At 48.0% G+C, this 14,879-nt stretch overlaps 1 pseudogene across 1 annotated transcript in view; it reads right to left on the bottom strand.

Moving 5' to 3' along the window:
• LOC146808984 (sialic acid-binding Ig-like lectin 13) overlaps window positions 1-14,879 on the bottom strand; it is a 464,421-nt pseudogene that overhangs the window by 305,189 nt on the left and 144,353 nt on the right. Inside the window, exon 3 of the transcript XR_014966302.1 lies at window positions 6,457-6,644. The product of XR_014966302.1 is annotated as a sialic acid-binding Ig-like lectin 13 (transcript). The remainder of the gene's footprint in view (window positions 1-6,456; window positions 6,645-14,879) is intronic.

Genomic DNA, 14,879 nt, shown 5'->3' on the forward strand with positions numbered 1-14,879 from the left:
GCAGATCACGGAGTTAGGTGATCTGCCCGAGTTGGCCCAGTGGCGCCACGAAGGGGGCCCCTCCCAAGAGGAGTTCTGCAGAGAACAAGCGATCCGGCCTTCCCTGGTCGGACCCCGGCAGCAGGCCGCCGCCCAAGCCGCGGGCGACCAAACGGGAACCCACTTATTGTATTGGGAGAATGACCTCCTGTATAGCGAACAGCGGGCTGCCGAGCTAGGGTCAGCCTGGGTCCTGGTGGTACCCCTACGCTTCCGAAACTTCCTCCTGGGCTTGGCCCATGATGTACCCCTGGCCGGCCACTTGGGCAAGGACAAGACCTACCATCGCCTAGTAACGCACTTTTATTGGCCAAAAATGCGAGCCCACGTAGAGGCTCACTGCAAGTCCTGCCCCACGTGCCAAGCCAGTGGTAAAAGTGGAGGGAAGCGCAAGGCCCCCCTCCAACCCTTCTCAGTCGTCAGTACCCCCTTTGAGCGGGTCGGAATTGACATCGTGGAGCCCCTGGATCCCAAGACCGCCCAGGGTCACCGCTTTATCCTCGTCCTAGTGGACCATGCCACACGATACCCGGAGGCCATCCCCCTCTGCACCGTCACGGCCCCCGTGGTGGGCCGGGCCTTAATGGGGATCTTCTCCCGGGTAGGGTTCCCCCGAGAGGTCGTGAGCGACCGAGGTACCAATTTTATCTCCAAATATATGAGATCCCTGTGGCAACAGTGTGGAGTCTCGTATAAATTCATGACCCCTTACCATCCCCAAGGCAATGGTCTAGTGGAGCGGTTTAACAGGACTCTGAAGGGAATGATCATGGGTCTCGAGGAGCCCCTGCGGCGTAAGTGGGATGTCCTCCTCCCCTGCCTCCTGTTCGCCTACCGGGAAGTCCCCCAGAAGTCCTTGGGGTTCAGCCCATTTGAGCTGCTGTATAGGCACCCAGTCCGAGCTTGGTCAAAGAGGGATGGGAGACGGCACCCCGGAACCCCCCACAGGACATGTTCCGGTACCTGTTGACTCTCAGGAACCAGACTCAGAAGTTCCGCGAGCGGGCCGAGGCCAACCTCGAGGCGAGCCAGGAAGAAATGAAGTGCTGGTACGACCAGAACGCCACGCTGGTCGAGTTCCAGCCCGGGCAGCAGGCCTGGGTGATGGCCCCCGTGAAGCCGTGCGCCCTCCAAGACAAATGGACCGGGCCCTTCAAGGTGGTCGAACGAAAAAGTCAGGTGACCAACGTGGTGGACGTCCAGTCCCCTCGGAACCCCCTTTGGGTCCTCCACGTGAACCGCCTCAAGCCTCACGTCGTGCGGACGGAGTTGAGCTTGCTCCTGGCCACAGACGACGGGGCGGAAGAGGAAACGGAGCCTCTTCCTTACCTCCTGCGGGCCAAGGAAAAAGACGGCTCTGTAGAGGGGGTGATCCTCTCCCCCTCCCTCACACCCCGACAACACGAGGACTGCCGCCGGCTCTTGGGCCAGTTCTCCGACCTGTTTTCCCTCGTCCCCAAGGTCACCGACTGGTGTGTCCACGACGTGGACACAGGAGACAGCCCACCGGTACGGCACCGAGCCTACCGCGTCCCCGACCAAGTCCGGGCCTGCATCCAGGCAGAAGTATCAAAGATGCTATCTCTCGGGGTGATCGAGCCCACAGACAGTCCTTGGGCCAGCCCCGTGGTACTGGTCCCGAAAGCAGCTGCCCCTGGTGTTGCCCCCGAACTACGGTTCTGCGTGGACTTCCGGGGGCTCAATGCGCAGACGCTCACCCTCTCCCCCGCGCAGATGAGCTCATTGACCGCCTTGGGTCTGCTCAGGGTCTGCACCTTCGATTTGACCTGCGGATACTGGCAGATTGCACTCACAGAGGGCGCCAAGGAGCGGTCCGCCTTCTCCACCCCGGATGGGCACTATCACTTCCGAGTGATGCCATTCGGGATGAAAAATGCCCCGGCCACCTTTCAGCGACTGGTGAATAGGGTCCTGGCCGGGCTGGAAGAATTCAGCGCCGCCTATCTGGACGATATTGCGGTATTCAGTTCCGAATGGGGTGAGCACCTCCAGCACCTCCGGAGGGTCTTGGGGGCCCTGCGCCAAGCCGACCTCACAGTGAAGGCCAGCAAATGCCAGATTGGGCAAGGATCGGTGGTCTACCTGGGGCACCAGGTCGGCAGCGGGCAGGTCGCCCCTCTCCAACCTAAGATTGACGCCATCCTGGCCTGGGAGCCACCAACCACCCAAACCGAAGTCCGAGCCTTCCGGGGCCTCACTGGTTACTACCGGAGGTTCATTCAATGTTATGGCAGCCTCGTAGGACCTCTCACGGAGCTCACGTCCAAAAGACAACCTAAAAAGGTACCGTGGACCCCTGCCTGCCAGGAGGCGTTCGACGCCCTGAAACTCGCCATGTGTACAGCACCTGTGCTCCAAGCCCCCGATTACTCCAAAGAGTTTGTGGTCCAAATGGATGCTTCCGAGCATGGCATCGGAGCTGTCCTCTCCCAGCTCAATGAGAAGGGCGTAGATCAGCCCGTGGCCTTCATTAGTTGAAGGTTACTGACCCGAGAGCAACGATGGAGCACCATTGAACGCGAGGCGTTCGCCGTAGTCTGGGCCCTAAAGAAACTGTGACCCTACCTCTTCGGAACCCACTTCCGAGTCCAGACGGATCATCGACCCTTACGGTGGCTCATGCAGATGAGGGGGGAGAACCCCAAATTGCTACGATGGTCCATCTCCCTCCAGGGGATGGACTTCACAGTAGAGCATCGCCCTGGCAACGACCACGCCAACGCTGACGGCCTCTTCAGATTCTTCCACCTCAGCGAAGAGAACCCCCAAGAAGATGGGTAGTTCTCTCCGGCCTCCAGCTGGGGGGGACGCGTGTTGGACTTGGCCTCATGGCGTGGCCCATTCAGACCCGTAGCAACACCAGGCTACCCCCTACACCCCACACTACACTGACTAGTGTAGCCTCCCCGACCCAGAACCCGGGGTTACCCCTGTCCTCCCCTCCATCTTCCCGACACCAGGCACCCTTCCCATTCCCTCGGCCTCGCGGCCTCCCGTACCCGGCCCAGCACCCCCGATGGCCGCCTCGACCCAAGCGCAACCCCGGCCTAGTCGCGCCATGCCGGCTGGGGAGAGAGAGAGCTCCTGGTGAGCAGGAGAGGGAGGAGTAGTTTCATTCACACCTGGCCTCCTCCCAAGAGATGGTTTCGATCGCCCTCCGGCCACCCTGAGGGCTGGCTCCACGCCTGCTGCTTGTCTGGGATCCCTCCCGACCCTGCTTTGAAAGGATCAAAGGGCCGCGTGGCAGGAACCCCCAACAAACGACCCCCAGGCGCTAAGACCCCTGCCCGTGAGGACTCCGGACATCAAAGAGGAGTCGACCTATAACAAGGGGCGCCCTGGGACCCTCGGCAGTTGAATCCTGGTACGAACGAGCCCTGCTGACGTGGTCGCGGCTGAAGAACATCCCCACAACATCCTACATAACTCTTGGAACCTTGGTGAGCCCCGCAGACAGCGTCGCGGCTCTACCTGGCAGAAACGGACTTCTGCCTAACGACATCCGAGCCCTGCTGACGTGGTCGCGGCTCACCTTGCACCCTAGAGAACTCTGAGCCCTGCTGAGTGACTCGCGGCTCCTGGAAGATTGTCCGACCTCCGACACCCGGACTCGAGTCCTGCAGAGCGGACACCCACTCAAGAGACATTCCGGTCCGGCTGGACCCCAAAGATCATCTCGTATCCCCCGGCTCGAGGATTGAGAGCTGTGCGCCGGATACGCTTCCGCATTGACCCAGATCCTAAGACTGTCCCGCTACCCCTACCCCAACCAAGACTTTGTGAGCCCTTGCTCTACTTGTACATACTCCTGCGGATCATAAAGATCCTGATATTGCTAGATAAAGCATACATATTCCAGAATCTACGGTGTGGTGTCTCTGTGTTGCCTGGTGCTGAAGCAGCATGTACGATCCTAAGTGTGAGACCCAGTCCTGAAGGGGTCTCTGACCAGTGCTCGGCCATTTCTCCCGGAAGGGTGGGCGCAGGGTGGTCAAGCACATATTCTGTCCTCCCCTGGGGCTAGCCCTTCCAACACCGCACTGCACCACTCAGTGTGCAACAGCTCACCTAATGGTCCTAAAAGCGCCTCGGGAAAGCATCCCCGCGGACCCCTTGTGGAGTCCCTCAGTGCTGAATCTCGATGCTGCCCAAGCCAGGCGGAAAGCGACAAATGACAAAGCCAGTCAAGATCGCAGAGCACAGCCGATGAACATCCGAGTTGGTGACAGGGTCATCGTGAAGGGCCGATATCCTGGGTGGAAGTATCGCACCCCGTACGAACCGGAGGTGTGGGAGGTCATCAATGTGCAAGGAACCATGGCATCAGCAATGCGTGGAACTCGTGTGGTTTCCGACATGTACATGCATGGCACTGGTAATTACAGTGTTCATTTCCTGCCTGGCAGGGGAAATCCTTGCTTGGTGTTATCGGATGCTCCTTTTCCCCCCGGGGAAAGATCTTACATATATGGCCTAGGAAGGCCAAGTGTGCCCGCCGACGCAGGCACCAAACTGAGAGCGTTGCGGCTGCCAGGCCCACTCAGCATGTCAGGCACAGGTGATCCAGAAAGACCATTGCAAACTTCATAGGGGACCCCAGGTGCCACGGGGACCAGTGCAGTGAACCATCTGTGTATTCTTCAGGAGAAGATGAAGGACTGGGCCGTGGTTGGGACAGGCACAGAGCTTCAAAGCAGTGCTCCCACTCTTTCACCATCTTAGCTACGCCCCCTCATGTTTATCCTGTTCATAGTATCCACCAAAGAAGAAAAGTGAGTTCTTTAAAGCATGACACTAACCCTGGGCATAGTTTGCGTAGTTGCGCTACGCGTAGCTACGCAAAGTGCACTTTGCACTACGTGCGCTACGCGTAGCTACGCGAACTGCATAGTGCGGTAGGGAAATGCTGTTCGCAATGATTGCACAGTGCCAGATGCTTGTCCGCACTGTGGAATAATTGCGAACAGCATCATGCACAGTGCAAGCGGTCGTTTTCTGCCACTTGAGTAGATTTGTACTCGAGGGGCAGCTTTCTCAATGCAGACTGATAGTTTCACATCGCGAGCGGGCGCGAGCATACACGACCACTCGCAATGAGAAACCTGACCTCCCCGCGTTGAGAATCTCGCTGGGAGGTTTATTTTGCTTGCTCGCGGTCGCCAACTTGACCTTGAAGACCGCGATTGAGCAAAAAATGCCCTCTGCGCGTTTTTGCACTGTGCTACGTGCGATTCGCATAGCGCGTAGTTACAGAAACTACGCACACTCCGCGAGCGTAGCATAGTTTTCTGCCCAGGCCAACATGACACTAAGCATGGATCCAAGGGTGAGTTTTATTTTAGTGCCGATACTTACCTTCTTAGCAGTCTCCAGAGCTTCCATGCGGGAAACATCGTTTACAATGCACGTTATAACGCATGTCATTACAAATAATTTTTACAATGCAAAATACATTATAACACATGTCATTACAACACATGCCATTTCAACGCGTTCCCAAAGTAACGCCCCAGCGGAGTTAGAATAGTAACTGCGTTGTAATGGATTATGCGTTGTAATGACATGCATTGTAACACCATGCTTTGTAACAGATTTCACATTGTAAAAAATGTGTTGTAAGGACACGCATTGTAACGCGTGCGTTGTAACGTGTCCTATTTCTTGCATGCATATGTGAATGCTGACTGTGGCAGAATTGTCAAGAAAGATTGATTAAGTAGTTGTGCTGGAGAGCTAGAGTTTAAGCCATATATGTTGATAATATTTGATTCAATGAACTCAAGTAGGTCTTCGCAGTGTAATTTAGGGGCAGTTCACTTTTCACAACATTGTGGTTGATCAATTGCTCAAGATTTCCTTTGTGCGCTGGATGCCTCACTGAGTTTTGAGCATGGTTGCCTCCCTGTTGTCTTGTAGAGGGTTTTATCTATCGTGTTCGGTTTTCGGCTAGCACACATCATTTCAGCAGGTTCTCTGCTGAACCACTTATTGATTGGTGAGATACCTTCGATGGGCTTATTTTTGAAAGAACTAGAATGTCTAGGGCAGATGATACCTTTTGGCAAAGGTTGTCCACTAAGAACGCAATACTTGTGTCTTGATTCAAGTTCTTCTGTGTTAAAGTTTTTAAACCAACAAGGGATTTGGATAGTTATAATAAGTGTTATTATAAGATAACGGGAACACGCAGCCATAGAAAAATGCATTCATGCGAGTGCAAAGAGACTTATTGGCTAGTCATTTGCATTGATCCAGTGTTTGGCACAGTATCATATAATGGTATTCTGCCCCCAAGACATCAATAAAAAAACATTGCCTAGGAATTCAGTTGACACGCTAAATATGTTTTTCATAAATTACATATAAGCGTATTTAAGATCGGTATGCCATGCTTACCTTTCCAAAGAAGCAACACCAGAAGCAGCCTAACCAATCCCATAGTTGGACTGACATAGATAACTGAGGAATTTCCAAATCTGTTCATTTCACTAGAGTACTTGCACTTCAACAGGGCACTGAATTTCCTGGAAAGGTGTGAGGGTCTCACATTTTTCTGATACACCAAATAATTCCAAAGGGTCGATCTAAGGAGGGTAAATAATATAAAAGTGCTCTTTATTAGTCTATTAATTTGACGCACAGGAATATGTGTAGCAATATAGCAACCTCATAACGACAACACATTTGATCAGTTCATTCATTCTTGTGTCATTCAATGTGATGTCTATTGGAAGTGCAGCTGCTTTGTGAACTGCATGTATCTCGAGAGCAAGGGACTGATCAACGTTACTATGGATTAGTATAGCAGCTCTTTTGGAAAAGTGTAATGCCGGGTCACATATTTTTTGATTTGTGATAAATTCTGAAAGTGGCGCAATTTTTCTCTACTCCTGGGAGCCATTGGTGATTTTTCCTGAACAAGACTTCCAAGCCTCACACTGCGGACCCTGGCATGGAAATACTGCATCAGAAGACATCCTAAATAAAATAGTGGTAATTGCATCTGGAATGGACGTTTCTTGCCATTCAGGTGTTCTGAATTACCTCTAAGGAAGGAATTTTTTTCAGTGGATGTGGGGAGGTTTCCAGAATAGAGTGAAGTCCATCTCCTTTTTACATCCCAAGCAATGAGCAGTATTAGAAGTTCTTCTCTGTTTTTTTCCATAACGTAATGAGCGTTTGCCTCAAGCTTTCAAACGAGTAGAAATTTTCTCATGAAAAGGTCTTTGGGGCATATTTACAAGCTGGCGATAAAAAATTATAGCCGCTTTTGCGGCCGTCTTCGGCCAAAAAGCGGCGATAATTTTATCGCCTAATTAGCAAGGCCACGCTAACGCGTGAAACCTTGCTTTATCGTCGGGATTCCTAACGCCCAGCTTTGCATCTCTAATGAGATGCAAAGTGGCCGTTCCTGACCTGACATGACAGGAGAAATGTCGCTAAGCGACATTTCTCCTATCATCAAGCCCCACGCTATGAAGCATAGCGTCAGGGAAAGTAGCGATAACCCCTGTTATCGCAACTTTCCTTACGCCTGCTTCAGGACTGACTTAGCCATGATATCCTATGGAAGGTGGATATCATGGCTAAGTTTGTGGGGTCCTATCAACAAGCTAACGTCACACTGCGTGAGATTATCGCTGGGTTTCCAGCGATAATCTCACGTTAGGCAGTTAGCGTGAGGATTTTTATCGCAGAGGAGATAAGCGTTGCTAATAGCACACTATCTCAGCGATACAAATCCATGCTAGCCGGCGATAATTATCCTCACGCTAAGAGCGGAGCAATAATTATAGCCGGTTGTTGCCGATATGCCCCTTAAATCGTAACCACACACTTTTAAAGTCTATCGCCCAACGTTTCCTCAAGATTTGAAAAAGTACAGGAGATTGCAAAAACACTTGGCGGCTACAATTATGTTATTTAATTTGGATCTTTATTCATTTGTATATCACTCTCTGTATGTACTGTAAAATAAAATGTAATCGAGTTGATTACAAGTTAAATTTGATTACTATTGGTGGTGCTTCCATAAACTATATTTAGTTATTACGCATGGGGGCATATTTATGAGAGTGTTTCATCAGGTTTCCAACGCGCAACATGGCACATGTGTGACGCAAACCTCTTAGTTAGATTTTTGTAGCCATGCAACGCCACTTTGCATGGTTTTGAGTGGCTCCAAAAATCTGAAGCAAAACAACACAGCACCAATCACTGCGGTGCTTTGCCCTGCCTTGGGAAAGCGTTCTATGGTCACTGCATGGGTGCTCCTATGCAACTTCCATGATTTTTCGACAAAATTCCCAGATGTACAAGACCTTGTAAACCTGGGAATGTGCCAAAACATACACTCTCCCCTGAAGGCATATGGAGGAGAAATATCTTTATTTCTCCTAGTTACTTCCTCTTTCTACGTGTGCTGCATCCTGCGGCACACGTAGAAAGAGGAATATGCCTTTCAGGATTGTTTTTGCGTTGGAAGGTGCCCCATCCTGCACAAACACAATCCGACATGCAACGCAGGCAGCCTTGCACCATGGTGCAAGGTTGCCCGCCTTGGTGTTAGGCATCCCATTGTGTGCCAGCGCTGGGGTAAAAGTTAGAAATGCGCCGTATGCCTTTAAATGCAGTGCATCCTTGCTCTTTTCTAGTGACGCAGTGCAGCACAACAAGGTGACTTGCGGTGCTGCACTACACCATTTTTTCATAAATTTGCCCCAGAGTTGATTACTTGAGCCTCATTGACGCTAAAAGCCAACAGCGTATTTTGTGAGATTTACGGTTGAGGTATAACCTTCAGTACAAACTTCCACACAAGGCCAACCATCCAAGAGTAAGCTTGTAAAATGTGCAATAATATAATATTTACAAATCTTACATGAAGGAATATCATGATTTATGCATGCAACTTGCTTGTACCTGGTTTCATTTGGAGTTAGGCTGTCACAGAAGACCAAGGATTGCTATTTTAGTAGATCTTCTGTTACACGAAAACTAGAGAAGTTTATGTCCACTTACGTTTCTCACTGCACTCTCTCATCAGTAGTGGTATCTTTCACAGAGGCCTGTAGCAGGAAAGAAATAGAACCTGGTATATTCAGGAATCTTGTATTATAATACTTTTATGTAGTCATAATTCTAGTATTTCTGAAGATTAGTTAATAGTTATTTTTACTATTACTGTTGCCATTGGAGTCATCAGATTAAGTAGTGTATATCTTATGTGCTATTAGGTCAATTGACTTAATCATCATTCAAAAAAGGTCATATAATAACCTGCTTAATGAATAGTGATTAGTCAGGTCGCCAGGTTGGGGAGCGGGTGTGGCTTAATGGCCAGGGTGCCTGGCTTTGAAGCTGGGGAACCAGATTCGATTCTGGCAGGAGGCTCACACATCCTGTGAATCTGGGCAAATCACTTAATCTCCCTGTGCCTAAAAATGAATGTGTCCAACTGCAATGCAACTGGTGCTCATGTAAAGTGCTCTAATACCTTTTGGTCAAGTTCACAAAACTGCAACAACAACAAAAAAAAAAAGTAATTTGCGACCGTATGTAATAGAATACAAACACATGGATGTTAGCCTGTAAAGGACAGGAGGCCACCATCCATGTGTTCACATTTCCGACTGTGAGAACGAATATTATTAGATGGGGTGATTGGTAGTCCACCACTAGTAATAATGGCTCTTTTCTTGTTCGGTCCAGTAAAGGTTTAGTAATTTAGACCCAAACTAACCCATGGTGGCTATGGCACAGAGCACAAAGGCTTACATTAAGAAAATGTGTTAAGAATTTAGAAGCACCAAAACAGGGAAAAAGTCAAAACACATAACAATCAAAATCCCATTGCAACTTATAAAAATAGAGAATATTTTAATGTACCAAATGATATTAAAACAAATAATCCTATAAGAGAAACCTGGGAATATTTAATTTTTGAATTACATTTTGGCACCAAAAAGCATAAAGCGCCAACAGTGGGGCTACTGGTCATGCTAGATCGTGACTAAGGTAAATATTAAGGCCACCCAAATGAAGCATGGGTCGGATACAAGGCCCAGACAAGACCCAATCAAAAACATACCTTCAGACATTTTTTGAGAAGGTAGAGTCCACAGGAGGGGAATGGTTGCAGGCTTGTTCCGAAGATGAGGGTGATGATGACAGTTTGGGGAAGGACAAGGTCTCGGTGAAACCATTAACTAAGGGGGGAAAAGCTGTAAGTGGGAAATGTCTGTTGTGCACCCAGAAACCCATCAACGTCCATCAGATGCTGCTCAGTGGTGGATCCAGCGAAAATTTCTACCTTAGGACTTTGAGCCTGATTTAGTACTTGGGTGATGGGATTTTCTCTGTCAGGGCGATGGGGAAAAGTACTCCATCGCTATGAGGGAGTAACCACCTGCCAAATTTAAAGATGCGTACCAACCGAGTGGACATCTCTTGCATTGACTAGAATCTCCATCACAACTGTTCCCATCAATGCATTGAAAGCTTGATGGATGGCTCTGTTAACATGGTGGAGCTGTGCAGCAAACTTTGAATGTTTCTTTAAAAATTTCAAAAACGAAATCCTAACGCTGGATTTTGTCTATAAAAATAAAAAACGAATGACTCCCTCTTCATGTGAGTTTTCTTCAATGACATGGGGGTCATTTTGAAGTTTTCACTGCCCCCTTACCACCAGGTTATACCGGGCAGTGACGGACAGTGATATGGCAGGTGGACAAATAGTAAAACATTTGACGGCCCATACTCTGCGAGTTCGTTGGACGTGTATGACTGTGATGTAGACAGAGTAGTCTCCACCATCAAAATACGAAGGGATGCCTGATTCCAATTGAGGTGGGTGGGCCTTCAGTTTGGTTGAGATGGCTTTCTGTTGCCTTTGTGATGGACCACCTTCTCCACCAAACTCTAAAACAGGTCCTTAGTCTCTTTTCTGAAAGTTGGAATCCTTTAGCAAGGCAAGGCTGTAGGCTTTAGCCGGAGAGGGTTGGACATTGTTGGATGTGGCGTGGCATTGGGCCTGCTGAATTTGCTGCTGTGAAGAAGGACATAGTTGGAGCTGTGGTGAAGTCAATCCCACCGACGATGCATGCTTGGTAGATCAGGTTGGCCACTTGATCTTGGTCTTCTGTTAGTTCTCCAGGCAAAAATCACTGAAGAGGTTTATAAGAACCAGGTTGTTCGAGTTAGGCAGGATGAGTATACTCTGACACTTATCTAAAAGCCTCATGGACTTAGGGAAAAGACTTAGAGTTCTGGACTCAGTCCAGAAGAAGTCAGTAGCAGGGCAAAGGGTAAGGCCAGTTAGCACTGCTAAGCTGGGCTCTTCAGGAAAGTGGGATTCTTTCAGCCTTTTTGTCCCTGTTGCTTAATTGTAAGTCAACCAAATCACCCTGGGAGTCCACTTCTCAGGCCACATTTATGTCCAGTGCCAGCCTGTAGGTGTGGGGAACTTCTGGCCATTCCCTAACCAATGGGGCAAAAGTTCCCAGTGACCCTAACAACGTTTGCAGCAATTCCTGAGCGTTTTGCTCTAGACTATCCAACTGTGTCCATCTCTACCTAAAACCAAGATGGCAGAACATTTTTTCCATTGTGGATAGGCCCCGTGCCCACCCAGAGCTGTAATGATGATAATAGACAAACCCTCCCTTATCGTCACTTAAAACCTCTTCTGAGGGCAAGTCTGGTTGGCTTGCAGGACACTAGAGGGGTGAGACGAGGTATGAGCTACATATACCTGTGACAGAGTAGGCATCCTTTGGAGTTAATTAAGTTCCTGGGCACATCTCAGATGGCCATCCTCTCAGGGGAAGGTCAAACCCTCTTCCTTTGTCTCAGCTCTGGGAGGGAAACACTTCAAACCGAATGAAGGAGCCATTCTGAATGACAGTGATTACTGACAGAACGGCAGATTTGTCCCAGGCAGGAAAATGTCATTTTCAAAAAAGTAAAATAAAATATGACTTGACTGATACATTGAATTTTAAAGGGCAGGCCTGGAGACATGTTTGCATTGTCACTTTATTGGTGTCATGTTATGTGCTGCAGGCTACTAGTGACATTTAACTTACAGGCCCTGGATACACTTTTGTACCATATGGTAGGGACTTATAGGAGGGTAGTCAATTTTGCCGTGCTTTAGGGGTCAGAGCACATGCACTGGAACTGGTTAGCACTGTCCCAGTGCACAGAGTCAAAAAATCTGCAGCATCAGTCCAGAACAAAGTATACAAAAAGAGGCATTTTCCTACACAAAAGGAAGATTTTTTTTTAAAGTCCTTGTTCCCTCTTTCACACATTTATTTATTAAGATTTGTGACATTATAGTATACAATCCAAAGATTCCGAATATAAGTATACATATTGTCAGGGATACTGACACATCAAGCTTCCAGAGGTATATTAAACTAAAATCATACAATTAGATTAACAATCAAAATCAGAATCAATCCTTTGGCCATGCCTGTAAGCTGGGAACCTTATCAGACTTCCATAGGGTGGTTACAACCAGGGCTGTCGAGAACCATCTGTTCTCCAGCTGTGAAAGTCCAGAAAGGGGAATGGCATCATGCAGAAGCTGAACCTAACAATTGTACTTGTATCCAAAAGAATTGCCTTCATATAATCGCGTAGGTTCCACCAGTAGATGCGCATGAGTGAACACTCCCACAGGATATGGACTATGTCATGACCTATGTCACTACATTCATAATCAAAATCTTTACGTGCAGCAACTTAGTTGGCCACCAGTGCCATAGAGAAGAGAGATGGTACCTCTGAACTCCTTTCATGCATGTAAATAGTGTGTTAGAGGGGATTGTGCCAGGGGGCTGGAGAGCAGCCCAAGATGTCATTCACTGCATGTGATATTTGCAGGTACCTCCAGTGTTGCGTGAGTGGAGCCCATACTTTTGGCATACTGCTTAAAAAGATTCCAATGACTCATGTATAATAAGGTAATTTTAGATTACAAACCTTTCAAAGTGATCAATTGAGTTTGCAATGTTTTTCCCCTACACAATGGCAGCATTGCACCACATAGGTGCATTTGAGTGTATGTGTATGTTGGATTTAAGAAGTATATTTGCTTTTTCTTGCCACAAATGCAATGAGGTGGAGATGAGGGAATTTTTAGTCACCGTCCCATAGGTTTGCTTCTTGTAGCAGGGAGTCAGATCCTCTGTAGAGTTGACATTCAGTGTGTTCTATTCAGTGAGGGCCCATGATGGGGTTGCTATGTGAGTCTGCAGAAAATAGATAGCCTGAACTAACTGATGAGCCAGCCAATAGCTTTTAATGCCCGGCAGACAAAGTCACCCATTAATCCTAGTAGCATAGAGCTTGGCACCCTTTATTCTAGTTTTTTCCAAATTTCACAAAAAGCAACAATTTGTCCTCCCTACCAAGCAACCTGGGTCCAGTGTTCATTTTGACAACTTGGACTCACCCCTAAAAGGAGAGGTTGAGATCCACTCACCTCTGTAAGTCACTGCTCATGGCAGTCACTAAGGGTGAGAGGTTGTCATGCACCATATTTTCCAGTCCTTGATGTACACTCCCATTTTTTTCAGCCTACATGTCAGCCATAAAAAGGGTAAAATCCCTATTGCAACCTGCAAAGTAATGGGGGTCAGAGGTAGTGCTTTGCATTTAGACCATTTGATCTTATTTCCGGAATGTTGAAAATAGGTCTATTTGCTTTATCAGTGGCACTGCCAATTCTAAAGGATTTGAAAAAGTCAATACATTATCATCCGCATATTAGATCTCTTTAGGCCCAATTCGCACAAGTCTCCGCACTCATGGCGGAATCATCGCAATGAGAATTCTCATTGCAAAGATTCTGCTATGAGTGCGGACCATTTGTCATGACTGCAGAGGCACTTTGTGAATCAGGCCTTTAAGTTCTCCAGCCATCATCATTGTACATTTAATCTGTATGCCGTGCCTCACGGTGATTGAAAAGAATGGGGAGGGTTAGCCTTCACAAGTGGTTGAGTCCTCTGGATTCTAATACTTCCCTTAAGTCATGGTAAGGATATTTTGCCCTATATCCATGCGTTCGATTGTTCTGAAGAGGTATCCCAAATCCACCCTATGGGACACTTTTTGAGCCTCAAGGGAGAAAACAATTCTCTCTTCTAGGTCATCTGTGACTTGCCATTGTATTTGGAATAGGATGCACAAATGGTTCGATGAAGAACAGGCTGGTACCAAGGCTACTTGTGTGGAATGAATCAAAAGCGGATGAGTGTTTTTAGGTGGTTCGCAAGATCTTTAGCCAAAATCTTCATATCTGTGTGGATAAGTGAGATGGACCTCTAGTTCAAACATTCTAAGGGGTTAGGGATGACAGATATCCTGGCCCGGAAAAATCCATCCCTTAAATGATCTGTCTCTAAAGCCTCTTTAAAGACTGATTCAGCAGTGGAACAATCTTGGGAACTGTTAGGCCTGACATCCTTAACTTGGGTTTCTCCTAATGTTTTGCTTCCGACCTCCTGTTTTAGCTGACTTCCTTATTCCTAGCTTTAGGACTCTGCACACTTTACCACTGCAAACCAGTGCTAAAGAGCATGTACTGCTATTTGAGCTAACAAAATAAACCTTTCGCTAGGCACAAACCTTCCTCTTGGTACATATGTCACCCCTATAGTAGGTCCTAGAGTGTCTAGAAGGCAGGGTGCCATAATTATTAAACGTTTTACATGCCCTAGTAGTGAAAAACTCTGACAATAGTTTTTCACCTGTGCAATTTCAAAATTGGAACAAAAAACCAGTTCATGTTGGTGTCTCTGGAA

This window comes from Triturus cristatus, chromosome 7, assembly GCF_964204655.1.
Source record: "Triturus cristatus chromosome 7, aTriCri1.1, whole genome shotgun sequence".
NCBI classification, from domain to species: domain Eukaryota; kingdom Metazoa; phylum Chordata; class Amphibia; order Caudata; family Salamandridae; genus Triturus; species Triturus cristatus.